Source organism: Musca domestica, unplaced genomic scaffold (assembly GCF_030504385.1).
Source record: "Musca domestica strain aabys unplaced genomic scaffold, Musca_domestica.polishedcontigs.V.1.1 50, whole genome shotgun sequence".
Classification (NCBI taxonomy): Eukaryota; Metazoa; Arthropoda; class Insecta; order Diptera; family Muscidae; genus Musca; species Musca domestica.
The window spans coordinates 807,325-821,334 of record NW_026712347.1 but is presented as its reverse complement, the minus strand read 5'-3'; the positions used below and the strand labels follow the sequence as shown (position 1 = coordinate 821,334).

Below are 14,010 nucleotides of genomic sequence, written 5' to 3'. Positions count from 1 at the left end.
ATATCGAGATGTAGCAATACATTAGCGCTGTTGAAAAAAACGAAATGATATTTATACACTATTTTTCCATGGGACCTAGAGCCCATTACGAACCACAAATACAAAATCGTCGACAAATTTGTTTGAAAATGTCGCTTCAATCAGGCTGGATTTAATAATTAAAATATGCGAAATGAGTAATTTTTTAAAACACTATTTCCAAAATCCCTTCGCGTAAAAACAAATTTACATGAATTGAAACAATAACTGAAAAAAACTAACTGTTTCCGCCCGGGATCGAACCGGGGGCCTTCCGCGTGTTAGGCGGATGTGATAACCACTACACCACGGAAACACATATGTGGCCGTATACACCACGCTAAACATGAACAGGGTAAAGTAGTTTCATTGGTGGTGTTTATAAAAATACCCATAAACAATGGGCGATTCGATACTAACGACACATATTTTATGTCACAGGGTGGTTCAAATAAGTGTTAAAGCGTTTGGTGGTGAATAAAGATAACAGCAGGCTGACTCAGAGATAGCCATTCTTCATTTATTATGTACCTTGTTGTTGTACTTTTAAAAAACAAATCAGGTTATAACAAAAGGAAAATCAAATCAATCCCGATAGATATAATAAAGAAATTTGTATTTTAAAATGTTTTGACAAAAATACGTAGATTGTTATATGTTTCCTTATAGGACACAAATCGTGGCATGTCATGATATGCATTTTTTAACAATTTTTAAAAAATTGCAATAAATTTTCATTGAAAGTTTTCAATTCCAATCCAAATTCAAAAAAAGTCTTGCGTGGGATAAATGAAAATTTTCATCTTTGGAGTCAGGGCAATTTTATAATTGTTTGTAATAATTTTTTATAACTTTGATTTTTATGGAAATAAGGTCCAAGCATATTTGGATAGACTCCCGCATAGAAAACTCAATTACACAACACACTTGTATTCATGGTGCAATAAGGAGGTAGAACAGTTTCGTAAGACTATTGAATTACACCTCTAATGTAATACCCGCTTCATATCAGAATTGCACTAATTTCAATAATTTTTCATTCAAAATTTAGAATTCCAATAATATTTTGAAAGTCCATTGTACCAGCAGATGTGTTGATGCGCCTTCCTTTAACATTTTATCATGCAATAAATACATACACAAAATTTACAGAAGTCGGGCACACTTAGAAAAAAATGTAATCAGATAAAAGTTCTACCCGACCTGTTCATTGTACCATGAGATGTGTCAATATACCCTCAACCATATGGCTACAGAGGGTATATATATCATTTGATACGGCCAAAACGTGCCTAATTGAAATAACGGCTTAAGATCCTAGGTCTCTTTTGACCAAATCCGTTTCAGGACATTTGGAGTCAATATACTCTACCATCTTTATAACAGATCTTTTTTGTTGATGGAAATATTGAGATGTATCAATAAAATTGGATGATAATTTCGCGTTTTATGAGCTTCATGGATATTCAAAATGTTGACCCTTTGTGGGGGAGGTACCAGAAGGAGTGAACCGATATATCCCATCTTCACAGCTGATCCTGTTTTCGAAGAAATAATGGGATGTATGAAATATGATGAGAGCCGGATGCTTATTTAGAATTTTCTAATCGTTTTGGTTATTGAAAAATTTGACCCTTTGTGGGCGGAGGTACCAGAAGGAATGGTCCGATCTCTACAATCTTTACAACCGATCTTGTGTTGATAGAAATATTGAGATGTGCCAAGTCTGAATGGAATCGGATGTTAATTTCGCGTTTCATGAGCTTCAACGACAATCAATATTTTGCCCCTTTGTAGGGGAGGTACCAGAATGAGTGAACCGATACATCCCATCCACACAGCAGACGTTGGGTTAATAAAAGTATTGTGATGTGTGTAGTTAGTTATTTAGGATTTGCAAAGTTGGAGCAAAATTGGATTATCGTTTCTCTATCTGTGCAAAAAAATATATTTTTTTGAAAACTTCGGCCATTTGTGGGGGAGGTATCAGAAGGAGTAGACCGATATTGTCCATATTCACACCTGACGCAAATATTAGGATTTGTAAAGTTTGAGCATATTCGGATTATTGGTTCTCTTTCTGTGCAAGAGATATATTTTTTGAAAACTTCGATTTTTTATGGGAGAGGTACCAGAAGGAGTGGACGGATATTTTCCATCTCCGAACTCGATCTAAATATTACGATGTACCCAGTGATGCGCTCCAGCCAGACAGACAGACGGATGGACATCGCTAGATCGACTCAAAATGTTCTGAAACGGATTTGGTCCAAAGAGACCTACGGCCTAAAACCGTTATTTCGACTAGGCACGTTTAGACCGTATCAAATGATATATAGCCTCTGTAGCCATATGGCTGAGGGTATAATGAAATGAGTGGCAGTTCGATGATAAATGGCGATCATTTATGCCTAAAATTGGCATCTAGCTTTCATCTCCAGGACCTACATCGTGCTTTAGCTGGATGATACGAACATATTAAAACAAACAAAAAATGACCGACAAAGGGTTATGGGGCTCATTTCAAAACGTTCTTTCACATGACAATAATCCGTCCAATGAGAAGACGCTGGGACTGCAATCAGTAAAAAATGGAATATAGAGGGCGCAAAACGGGACGGGTTTCTTCCTAAGCTTTTAAGATACCTTAAATCGGTTTTGCAGGTCATGATATGGGTCGTAAGGGTACAACCCGATTCCATGTATATTTCATATGTTAACCATATTTTTATACCCTCCACCATACATAGTATGGAGGGTATATTAAGTTCGTCATTCCGTTTGTAACTCATCGAAATAATCATTTTAGACCCAACAAAGTATATACATTCTTGATCAGCGTAAAATTCTAAGACTATTTAACTCTGTTGAAAAATGTGGGTAAAATCATCAAAATACCGAATATCGGGGGGTACCACTATATGGGGGCTATACGATATTGTGGACCTATATAGACAGGTATATAGGTTCACAATATCGTATAGCCCCCATATAATGGTACCCCCCGATATTCGGTATTTTGATGATTTTACCCACATTTTTCAACAGAGTTGTCTGAAAATCCACACAAGGTGTACCTTGTGGGTACTTTATACCTCGAAAGAGAATTATCTATATAGGTCCACGATATCGTATATCACCCATATAACGGTACCCCCGGTATCTTGATGATTTTAGCCATATTTTCCTATGGTATTATCTGAAAATCCACACAAGGAGTTTTTTGTGAGCACTTTCTCCCCTGAAAGGTAATCGTCTATATAGGCCCACAATATCGTATATCCCCCATGTATCGGTACCTTTCGATATTAGATATTTTAATCATTCATTCCGTTAAATTTTTAATGGATTTTATTTTTTTTTTTTAACTTTTTAATTCGTTCCAAATGGTGGAGGGTATTCAAAGATCGGCCCTGCCGAACTTACTGCTTTTTTACTTATTTTCATACTAATTTCGGCAAATGTTGGAAATTTGAGAAGAAACCATTCTTTGCAAAACTGATCTCGTTTTGGTATAAACATCATATAATTAAGGCTATTATCGGGGTCTCGGTCACTTTTTTTAATTTTGTTGCCCTTATTTGTCATCATTGTTTCTAAGACTATTTATTTAGGCTATTCTGGGGTAGAGAACCACCGTAATTGTCCACATTGGCATTTATTTAAGTATAGTTTCCACATTATTTAAGTATAGTTCCCAAGTCCACTTTCTATTGAATTTGTTATCCCCAAGAGAATATTGGCTGGAAGCGTAGATTTGGGATGCACGTCTATATGAAATAAACTCCGAAATGTCAAACCAAGACTCATTCAGTCGGAAATTGTGGCAGAAACATTATCACTGAATTAAACAATGATGAAAAATATGGACTTTATGGGAGACATATACACAAACGCACAATTTAAACGACTAAAAAATTAATATCATTCTTGAGGTAATGATCTATCTGTCGGCAAAACCGACTGATACTTTTTAAGTTGTTGATAATAATATATATATTTTAAAGTTTCTCATTATTCCAAGCAATTTCCACCCAATATTTAATTACCATGGATTGTCCTCCTTACAGACGTTTTCCTTTGTATTAATAAATGCATGCAAACCACATTCTCCTCCTTCTTCTTGTTTTTGACTTAAATCTTAATTTGGTTTTGCATGCTCTCATTTTTTTGGTGACAAAATTAAAGTTGCGTTTGACCTTGATTAGCAAATAGCAACAAATTAGGTTAATACTATGCGACACAGAAAAGTCTGTGGCGTTTGTTTAATGACATAGTTCGCGCAGTCATCAGGTAATGTAAGACTAAGTGAGTAATGTTAACATCCAAGGGTTTTTGATGATTTTAGGCCAAAAACAAAACAATGGCTCGTTTTGCAACCTCTGATAATGTCTATGGTAACATAGTGCTCTCTTTCTGAAATTTCCCTGAGATTTTTTATAACATTTGGGATCGAATTCCAATCAGTTGGAAACTTTAATTTTTCTTTAACTCAATTCTAATACAGCAAATAATCAGCTTTAATTGCTAGCTCATGAATGAATCTCAGGTCTGAGGAAGTCAAAGCATTTGATGTATTGCTGCACACATACCCATACACAATCGCGCAAACTTCGAATACCTAAACCCCCATGAAATTTCCACGAAATTTCTCCACACTTTAATTAAAGCGAAAAATGTTTGTTTAAGTTTATTTTTAGAAACAACTACAACGCAAAATATTATTCCTAGTAAAAACTTCTTTACAACACCACTTACATTTAAAGCTGTGTATCCGTCCAAATTCGAGAATATTAAAGAGGTCATACACAAAAAAATATATACCAAACATTTAATACGTATTTAAGTATTAAGCGTTGTGTTTATGTGGCTACTTTACTATTCATGTCGAAAAAAAGTAGTAGTTATTGTTATTGTTATAAACGGGGGGTGAAATGTTATTGAGTTTTGGTTTTCACTCTCATGATTCATTAGCCTATTCATATTTCAACCATATATTCCTTGTATGCGATAACAACAACATGTGTATGTCGTCGTTGTTGGACATAATTGTTTTTCAAGTTACTATTTTTGATTGTATTTCAAGTGTTTCCTTTATTTAGAATTTAACATTAGTTAACTTTTAAGGCTTTAAGCAGGAAACGTTAAATAGGGTAGTCATACTGTGGAACGGGAATTTTTATCGTAGCCTTAAATTTCTACAATATTTATTTTTATACCTTCAGCCGTATAGTTACAGCGGGTATATATCTTTTGATACAGCCAAAACCTGCCTCATCGAAATAACGGTTTTATACCCGTCCAAAGAGACTAAATCCGTTCCAGGACATTTAGAGTCGATCTAGTTATGTCCGTTCGTCCATCCGTCTGTCTGGTTGACTGGTGTGTGCGATAACTCTCGAAGGGAGTACACCATTTCGCCCATACGTTGTACATCGTGATGTTGTTATCAAACTTAGATCGAAATCGAAAATGGACAATAGACGTCTCTTCCTTCGAAATTTTCAAAGACCATATCTTACCTCATAAAAGAAAAAGAATCCTCGAATTTAGTTCTAACTTTGTAAGTTCTGCAAAGTCGGGTATGAGAAGAGACAATATCGCACGCTCCCTCTGGTACCTCTCCAACAAAAAGAATGGAATAACCAAAATGCGCATAAAATGCAGAATGATCATCCAATTCTTCACATATTCCATTATTCTATCTCCATAAGATCTGCTGTGAACATGGAATACATCGACCCACTTCTTCTGGTACCTCCCCTACAAAGCGTCAGCTTTTTTATAACTTCAGATATATGGCTACACAGGCTATATATATCAATTGATACGGCCAAAACGTGCCTAATCGAAATAACAGTTTTAAACCCTAAACGTTTCAGGACATTTGGAGTCGATCTAGCGATTTCCGCCCGTCTGTCTCTCTGGCTGGTGCGCACGATAACTCTGGAAGGGAGCATCCGAAACTTAGATTAAACTCGGAGATGGTCGACATTTTCAAAAAAAAAAAAAAAAACAAAAAAAAACAAAAAAAAAAAAATATATTGCTGCACAGGAAGAGAAAGGATAATCTGATTTTGCTCCAACTTTGTAAATCCTAATATTTGCATCAGTGCTAGGTCAGGCGCGAAAATGGACAATATCGGTTCACTCTATCAAGTATCTCCCCCACAAAGGATACAATTTTGAATAATCACAACTGCTATAAAATGTGATGTAAGATTATATTCAAACTGCACACATCACAATGTTTTTATTAACCCACTCCACTTCTCCGGTATCTGGCCCACAAGGGGTCAATATTTTGAATATCCATGAAGCTCAAAAAACGCAAAATTAACATCCGATTCCATTTAGACTTGGCACATCTCAATATTTCTATCAACACTAGATCTGTTATAAAGATGGTAGAGATCAAACTATTCCTTCCGATACCTTACACACAAGGGGTCACAATTTTGACCAATATGGTCCAGAAGTAACCAATTATTAGGTCCTATACGAAATGGACAATATTGGCCCATACCTTCGGAACCTACTCCATAGAGCGTCAACATCATAATATATATTAACAACCGAACATTGGCTGTCGACAAAACCGACTGATACTTTTTAACTTGTTTTCGTAATATTTTTATCGTTCTGAACTCTAACTCTCTCGGACTCTCTCTTTCTCTATCTCTCTCATCCAAAAAATATTATTAGACCAAATTTGCCTGATAAAAGTAGTAGCACATTTGTCAGATTTCTTGAGTGAAATGTTTGCCAGGTTGTGATCAATAATACGAATCTCCGACATTCTGAACTGAGTGTATGTGACTCCTGGAAATATTTTAACATTATACTCGATTGAAAGGCCAATTAACGCAGTAAAAGTAGTACTTCGATATATCGAACTTTACATTGCCGTAATTTATGAAGTATACACTTACCACCCTAATAAACAAATACTATCAGTAATATCCAAGTATATCCTGCTTATAACAGGGTTGCCATATTCTATGAGCAAACACACATGTAGAGGGGTTTCTATGGTCGCGGTTTACGAAATTTACAACTCATATTGATAACGTACATAAAAACCCTTTTAATTTTTTGAGTGGACTTGATAATGGAGAACACGCATTTTGGAGAAGTATTAAGTGAGGCAACTTTTTTCAAGCCTAAGACTATTCTAACTCTGCGACAATCTCTGTAGGTCTCTTTAATGGATTCTTTTTTTATCTCGGTGAAAAATGAATATCAGCGGTGCTGCTCTTCTCTCTCCCTTTTCATTGGAGTATTTGATATCCAAATTATTTCAAGCCTTAAATTGCAATAACTTGGCAACCCAGTAAAATTTCCAACAAACATTCCACAATATCCTTTAAGACATTCTTGTTTTCCCCATACACACACACACACAACAAACACTTTTCATTTTAACACCCCGCCTGTGTCATTTAAGCTGTGACACTGTGAACTTTGTTGTCAGTATTTACTGGTCGGTATTGTTTTCACCCGACATTATTTGTTGTTTGCCAGACACCATCTACTAGGTACCTCATTCGACACGATTTCGCTCTTTGTTGTCGCTGTTTTTGTGTTATTGTTTTTTATTACTCGAGTCCTTGTCGAAATTAATAGTAATTTTGCTAATTCAAAGCTTAACTCTCTCCTTATGTCATATTTCAATCGCAAGTTAACAAACAAACCGCAATACTCTCTGCAGCATTGAGAAACACGGTATTGAAATTGGACACTCAGAGAAAATGTGTAGTAATATTGTGGATTTTATATTCTAAAGAAAATAATATAAGTATAAGTTGAATATCATGCGGAAATAATTCTTAAATATTACACCAAAGTTTGATGTGTCCGCTGGATATTACTGTATATTCTAGGCATACATGCCGATCATGCCTTCACGTTTTTAATCTAAAAGAGTAGATAAAAAACTGACTGAATGATCTAGAATCAACGCCCATACGAAATGGCTAAAGTTAGAATTTTGCAAGGCTGGGTTTTTGAAAATTCGTACTAAAAGTGCACGAAAAGTATAAAATGTACAAAACATTTAATATTTTGTATTGGACAAACGGAATAAGCTAGAGTTCTGAAATTAGAAATAAGAATCACGAAGACGTGGACCTGCACATACAATTTTCTGTCATAGACTGTTTTACCATTACGAACCCCAAATTCCAAATTTGAAACAACTCCAGTGAATAATGTCGCTAAAATCATTAAAATGCCGAATATCGGAAGATACCGTTATATGGGGCTCTTCGAAGATGTGGACCTGCACAGACAATTTCCTGTCTTACGCTGTAGTATCCATTACGAGCTTTAAATACCAAATTTGAAATAATTCCGATTAATAATGTCGCTAAAATCATCAAAACACCAAATATCGGGAGGTACCGTTATTTGGGGGTTATACCAAAACATGGACCCATATATACTTTGTGAGATCTAAAATGTATATTTCGAGGTGTTATAAACGGAATCACAAACTTAATATACCCTCCATACTATGGTGGAGGCTATAAAAAAGCGTATCAAATACCAAATTTGAAATAATTCCGGTAGAAAGTGAGGCTAATATCATCAAAATACCAAATATGTGGAGGTACAGTTATATGGAGATATAGGAAGAAGTGGACCTGTATACATGTACAATTCCAATGAAAAATATAACGAAAATGACTAAAATATCGAATATATTTAGGATATATACCTAAATTTGCATCTATATCGCCAGATCTTTTCGAGTATGTTTTCTACCTCATTTTCATTACCAAAAAATCTGGGGATCGAAAATTCGAGTTTTTTATTTAATTACCTCAATTTTTTCGGAGTTAGAGTGAATTTCATAGACATACTAAATTGAAGTAGAATTTTATTCTGATTAAAAATATAGAGGCCGATTTTTAAAGAGTTATATGAAACAAAAAAAAAAAAACAACTCAACGGAGATTTTGGTGGCCATTGTGCGAGGAACCTTATTTTGTAACCATTCTTTGGTGGGGCGTGCTGAGTGCGATGGCGCTGAGTCCTGTTGGAATGTCAAAGGTCTGCGGCCAAAATGTTTGAGTACCCAAGGCTTCAATACACCCTCTAGAATATTTTCGAATAATATCGGCATTTATTCTGATGTCACGGTCGATTAATACAAGCGGAGAGCGACCATCGGCTATTATGGCGACCCACACCATCACCATGGCCGGCGCTTGACTTCTGGTGGCCAACCGAAGGTCCACATTTTCAGCTGACCTCTTTGGCAAGTAAACACGCAAACTGCTGGACAACGAATGTTTATTCATCGGAAAAAACCAAATTTGGAAGTTCACCATTTTCGGCCAAGCGAAGCAACTCTTTCGCTCTTTTGAGTCTATTTTCTTCCTGTTGCGGTGTAAGTTCTTGTACTTTTTGGAATGCCATTGGCTTTAGCCTGAGCTTATTTTTCAATATTTGCCGAATGGAATATTGCGATATGTTAAGCTCACGAGTCATTTTTCGGCCACTGCTAAGCGGGTTTCGATCAAGTCGTTTCTTTACTTTTCGAACCATTTCTGCTGATGTTCCTGTTTTCTTCCATCCACTTCCTTGACGTCGGGCTACGCTACCAGTATCACGGTAATGAGCGGTGGTACGAGACACGAAAGATTTATTCACATTTAAATGGTGGAGTGTTCTAACGATAGCCACTTGTGGTTTTCAGCCAAATTTAAGGAAATCACACTATTACACTTGAATTCTATCACGAATATTTTTTTTTTCTATAATTCTCACCAAAATATTTTGTACGCTTGTAAACAATATAATGAGCTGTCACTGGAATATTTTAAACATCTGTCGGACCAGGGGCTAAAAAATGACAGCCCCCATACCTCGGTACCTCCCGATTTTCGCTATTTTGAAGATTTCTGCCATAACCATATTAGCTGAAATTTGACAATTGGGGTTCTCGGTAGGGCAATTCTCTTCTGGCAAAAATGTTCGATTCTGGTCCACTAATAGGTATAGCTGCTATAAAATGATACATCCAGATTTTTGGTATTTTGAGGGTTTGTACCAAAATTTCCAACCAAAATAGATGATAATATGGGTTTCGCTATTTTTTTTTTATTTTAATTAAAACGAATTGCTATTCTAAGCTAACATTTTCTACCCAAAACCACATTTTTATTATGCCTGTGTTATTGAAAACCTATTTCCATTTCTCTGATGACCTACATCAATTTTTCTTTGAGTGTACTGCTCTGCAAAAGCAATCTCAATATTCTAAGAATCATTAAAAGTGAACGTGAACTAGCAGTAAAACAAGCAACCACGAAACCGAAACACGTTCACGTAGAAATGTCAAATTTGTCATACGCCACAACCTTCCTTCGAGTCATTCCACCTTCGACGGTTCCTTGCAGGCAACACAACCATAAAACGGAAACCATGAGAAAAGCCAAGCAAGGACGGCTGGCTGGTAGGCTGACTGACTAGACGCCTGCCGTGTCGTGCTGCTCTAGCAGCAGGGCTAGTGCTAAATAACCAACCAACGAAGTTCAGCGATTAGACGATTCTCGTCTTGAACATAAATTCAGTTAGTGTTTTGTGTTTAGCCTGTTAATGTGTGTTGTCCTGGCTTTTGGCTTTTTGTTGTGTCGAGACATTCTTGTCCATTTGGCCTGTTGTCGCCGCAATCTTCGCCCAGTCGTCTTTATTGTTGTGTTTGCCAAACAAAACAAAGAAACTATTAAATTTCAAACAGACGAAAGGATAAAGACCTCCAAAAATAAAAACCAAAACAAAATAAAATTAATCTAAATTTTATAGTTAGCCAAGCAGCCAGTCTTTTGTGCTCGTCGCGGCGTTCAAGGTCTAATTTACTCAAATGAGTTCATTTCAACGGCATATGTCGGCCACCTTCAAATGATGCCATGTGATACTTCAACTCCCGCTCTCCCGTCAGTGATTATTTCAATAGAAAATTGTGTTAATATTTGGTAAATGATTAAAAATATCTGGATGTACTTGCGGATTCAATGGAAACAAATACTACTCATAGTTGGTAAGTTAGTGGGATATTTTAATGTGGATAAATATTAGTGTGTTGTTAATTACATATGTTACTCCAGCTATCGTAAGTCATTTGTGTCTATCGCAATGTTTAAGGCAATCACAATCAACACTCAATACAGTGTGAGACTAAGTTAAAGGCACTAATGATTAGGAAAAATTTGTACTTTTTATTATTAAGTCCAGTGAAAATGTTCTAAATGAACGCTGTTTAGTTTCTGTGGTAACTCTTTGCTGAGCTCGAAATTTGTTCGTATCAATTTGTGACTGATATCTTTAAAAATATCCAAGGGGTAAGAAATTGCAATTGAAGCTAAGTTTTCACCCAAACAAGTTTTAGGAAAAACAAGTAAAAAAACATTAAGTTCAGCCGCCCAAACTTTTAATACCTTCCACCTTAGGGTAAAGGAAACATTAGAGCCCATTATGACCCACATATACCAACTCTTAGACAAACTCATGGGAAAATGTGCCAAAAATCATAAAAATACCGAATATCGGGAAATACGGCTATATGGGGCTGTACAAAAACGTGGAGCGACAAATCCGTGAAAAAATGTGGCAAAAATCAGCAAAATACCGAATATCGGGAGGTACCGTTATATGGGGGCTATACGAAACGTGTACCTATACGTGAAATGTTTCACCGCGGGGCTGGAACCCATTGTGACCAACAAATACCAATTTTTAGACACATCCGTTAAAAAATGTGGCAAAAATAATCAAAATACCGAATATCGGGAGGTACCTTTATATGGGGGCTATACCAAAGCGTGGGCCTATACATGTAAAGTCTCGCCACACGAACTGGGACCAATTTTCAGATAAATCCGTGAAAAATTGTGGCATAAACCATCAAAATACTGAATATCAGGAGGTACCGTTATATGGGGAATACACCAAAACGTAGACCGATATATCTCATTTTCAATACCAACCATCCTAGACATAATACAAATTGCTCTACTAAATTTTGGCGGTCTACGTCAAATAATGTGGGCTGTATCGTGATTTCAACAGACAGGCGGACAGGCAGACGGACATCGACATAGAATTTTATGCTGATTATGAATATATATACTTTATGCGGTCTACGACGAATATTTAAGGATGTTACAAACGGAATGAAAAAGTTAATATACCCTCCTTTCCAAGTTGGAGGGTACAAAAACCAATTATTCAATTTTCAAAAAAATAAAATCCGTTAAAAATTTTATTAAAATCTTAAAAATGCCGAATGCAGCCGTTATATTAGGGTCTATACGACGACGTGGACCTGTATAGACAACTTTTGTCATAAGCCATTACAATATTCAAATGCGAAACTTCGAAAAAAAACTGCAACCAACTTCAGACTGCTGTAATTTCTTACCCACTCGTCCGACAGCTGTTAAAATTATTCCAGTGACAGCTCATTATATTGTTTACAAGCGTACAAAAGCATTTTGATGAGAATTTTCCAGAACAAAAGTTATTCGTGATGGAATTCAAGCGCGATAGTGTGATTTCTTTATATTTAGCTAGAAAATCACACGTGGTTATCGTTAGAGCAATCCAGCATTTAAGTGTGAATAAGACTTTTGTGTCTCGTACCATCGCTGGTTACCATGATACTGTTGCCGTAGCGCGACGTCAAGGAAGTGGACGAAAGAAAACAGCAACATCAGCAGAAATGATTTGACAAATATAGAAATGACTTGATCGAAACCCGCGTCACAGTGGGCGAAAAATGACTCGTGAAAATAGTGCAAGAACTTACACCGCAACAGAAAGAAAATCGACTCAAAAGATCTAGAGTTGCTTCGCTTGGCCGAAAGTGGTGAACTGTCGAATTTGGTTTTCTTCGATGAGGAAACATTCGCTGTCCAGCAGTTTGTAAACAAACAAAATGATCGTGTTTACTTGCCAAAGAGGTCAGCTGAAAATGTGCACCTTCGTGTGGGCCGCCATAACAGCCGATGGTCGGGCTCCGCTCCGGGGCATCAGAATAAATGCAGAATATTATCGCGAAAATATTCTGGAGGGTGTATTAAAGCCTTGGGTACGCAAACATTTTGGCCGCAGACCTTGGACATTCCAACAGGGGTCAGCACCATCGCAGTCAGCACGCGCCACCCAAGAATGGTTACAAAGTGAGGTTTCTCACTTCATTTCCAGCGCACAATGGCCACCAAAATCTTCGGATACTAATCCGTTGGGCTATTGTGTCTGGAGTATTTTGGAAAGCAAGGTTGGCACTAAAAAATACAAAAGTGTCGATCACCTCAAGCAAGCGCTTCACCGGGAATGAGCCAAAATACCGCAAAGCAACATTGGCCGTTTGACCAATGACCAAGGTGACCAATTCGAATAAATCTACACTTATTCAAAAATTTGATGCTATTTCCGACATTTTAGTGGTATAATGGACCGAAGTATTCCATTTTAATACTTCATCAAATACAGATGAAAATATTGATATGGGAAAAATTATAGGAAATTGAAAATTTATACCCACTTTTATGCGAAATCATAAATTCCACATTCATCTCAGGCTTCTGGTTGAGAGAAATATTTAGCTGTAAAGAATCGTTGAGATTTGGCGATGGTTTTGGAAACGTATACTATAATTATGCGAAAAGTCCTATATAGTACTAAATTTGGTATTAGGTAAAGGAATAGAGCACGAATCCCGAAATTTGATGTTTAGGGGTCTGTTTGCATATGGAATTGAGATATGGCGGGTTTTTTGGAAATATGAACTAAAGTAGTAAACAACACCTATTCAGAACTTTATTACTAAAGTATTAAAAAGTACTCATTTTGGATAACTTTTGGTATTTAGAATGGTGATCTCAATGGAGTTAAATTTGGTATTAGGTAGGGATAAATTTGGTATTGGTTGAAGGGACATTGAAATAGTTCTTTACAGATAAATTGGATGTGCGTCATTGTACA

General features: G+C 36.4%; 1 non-coding gene across 1 annotated transcript; it reads right to left on the bottom strand.

The window, feature by feature from the left end:
- Positions 1 to 261: 261 nt before the first annotated feature.
- Positions 262 to 334, bottom strand: TRNAV-AAC (transfer RNA valine (anticodon AAC)). Its single transcript has one exon. It is a non-coding gene; the product is annotated as a tRNA-Val (tRNA).
- Between the last annotated feature and the right edge of the window lie 13,676 nt (positions 335 to 14,010).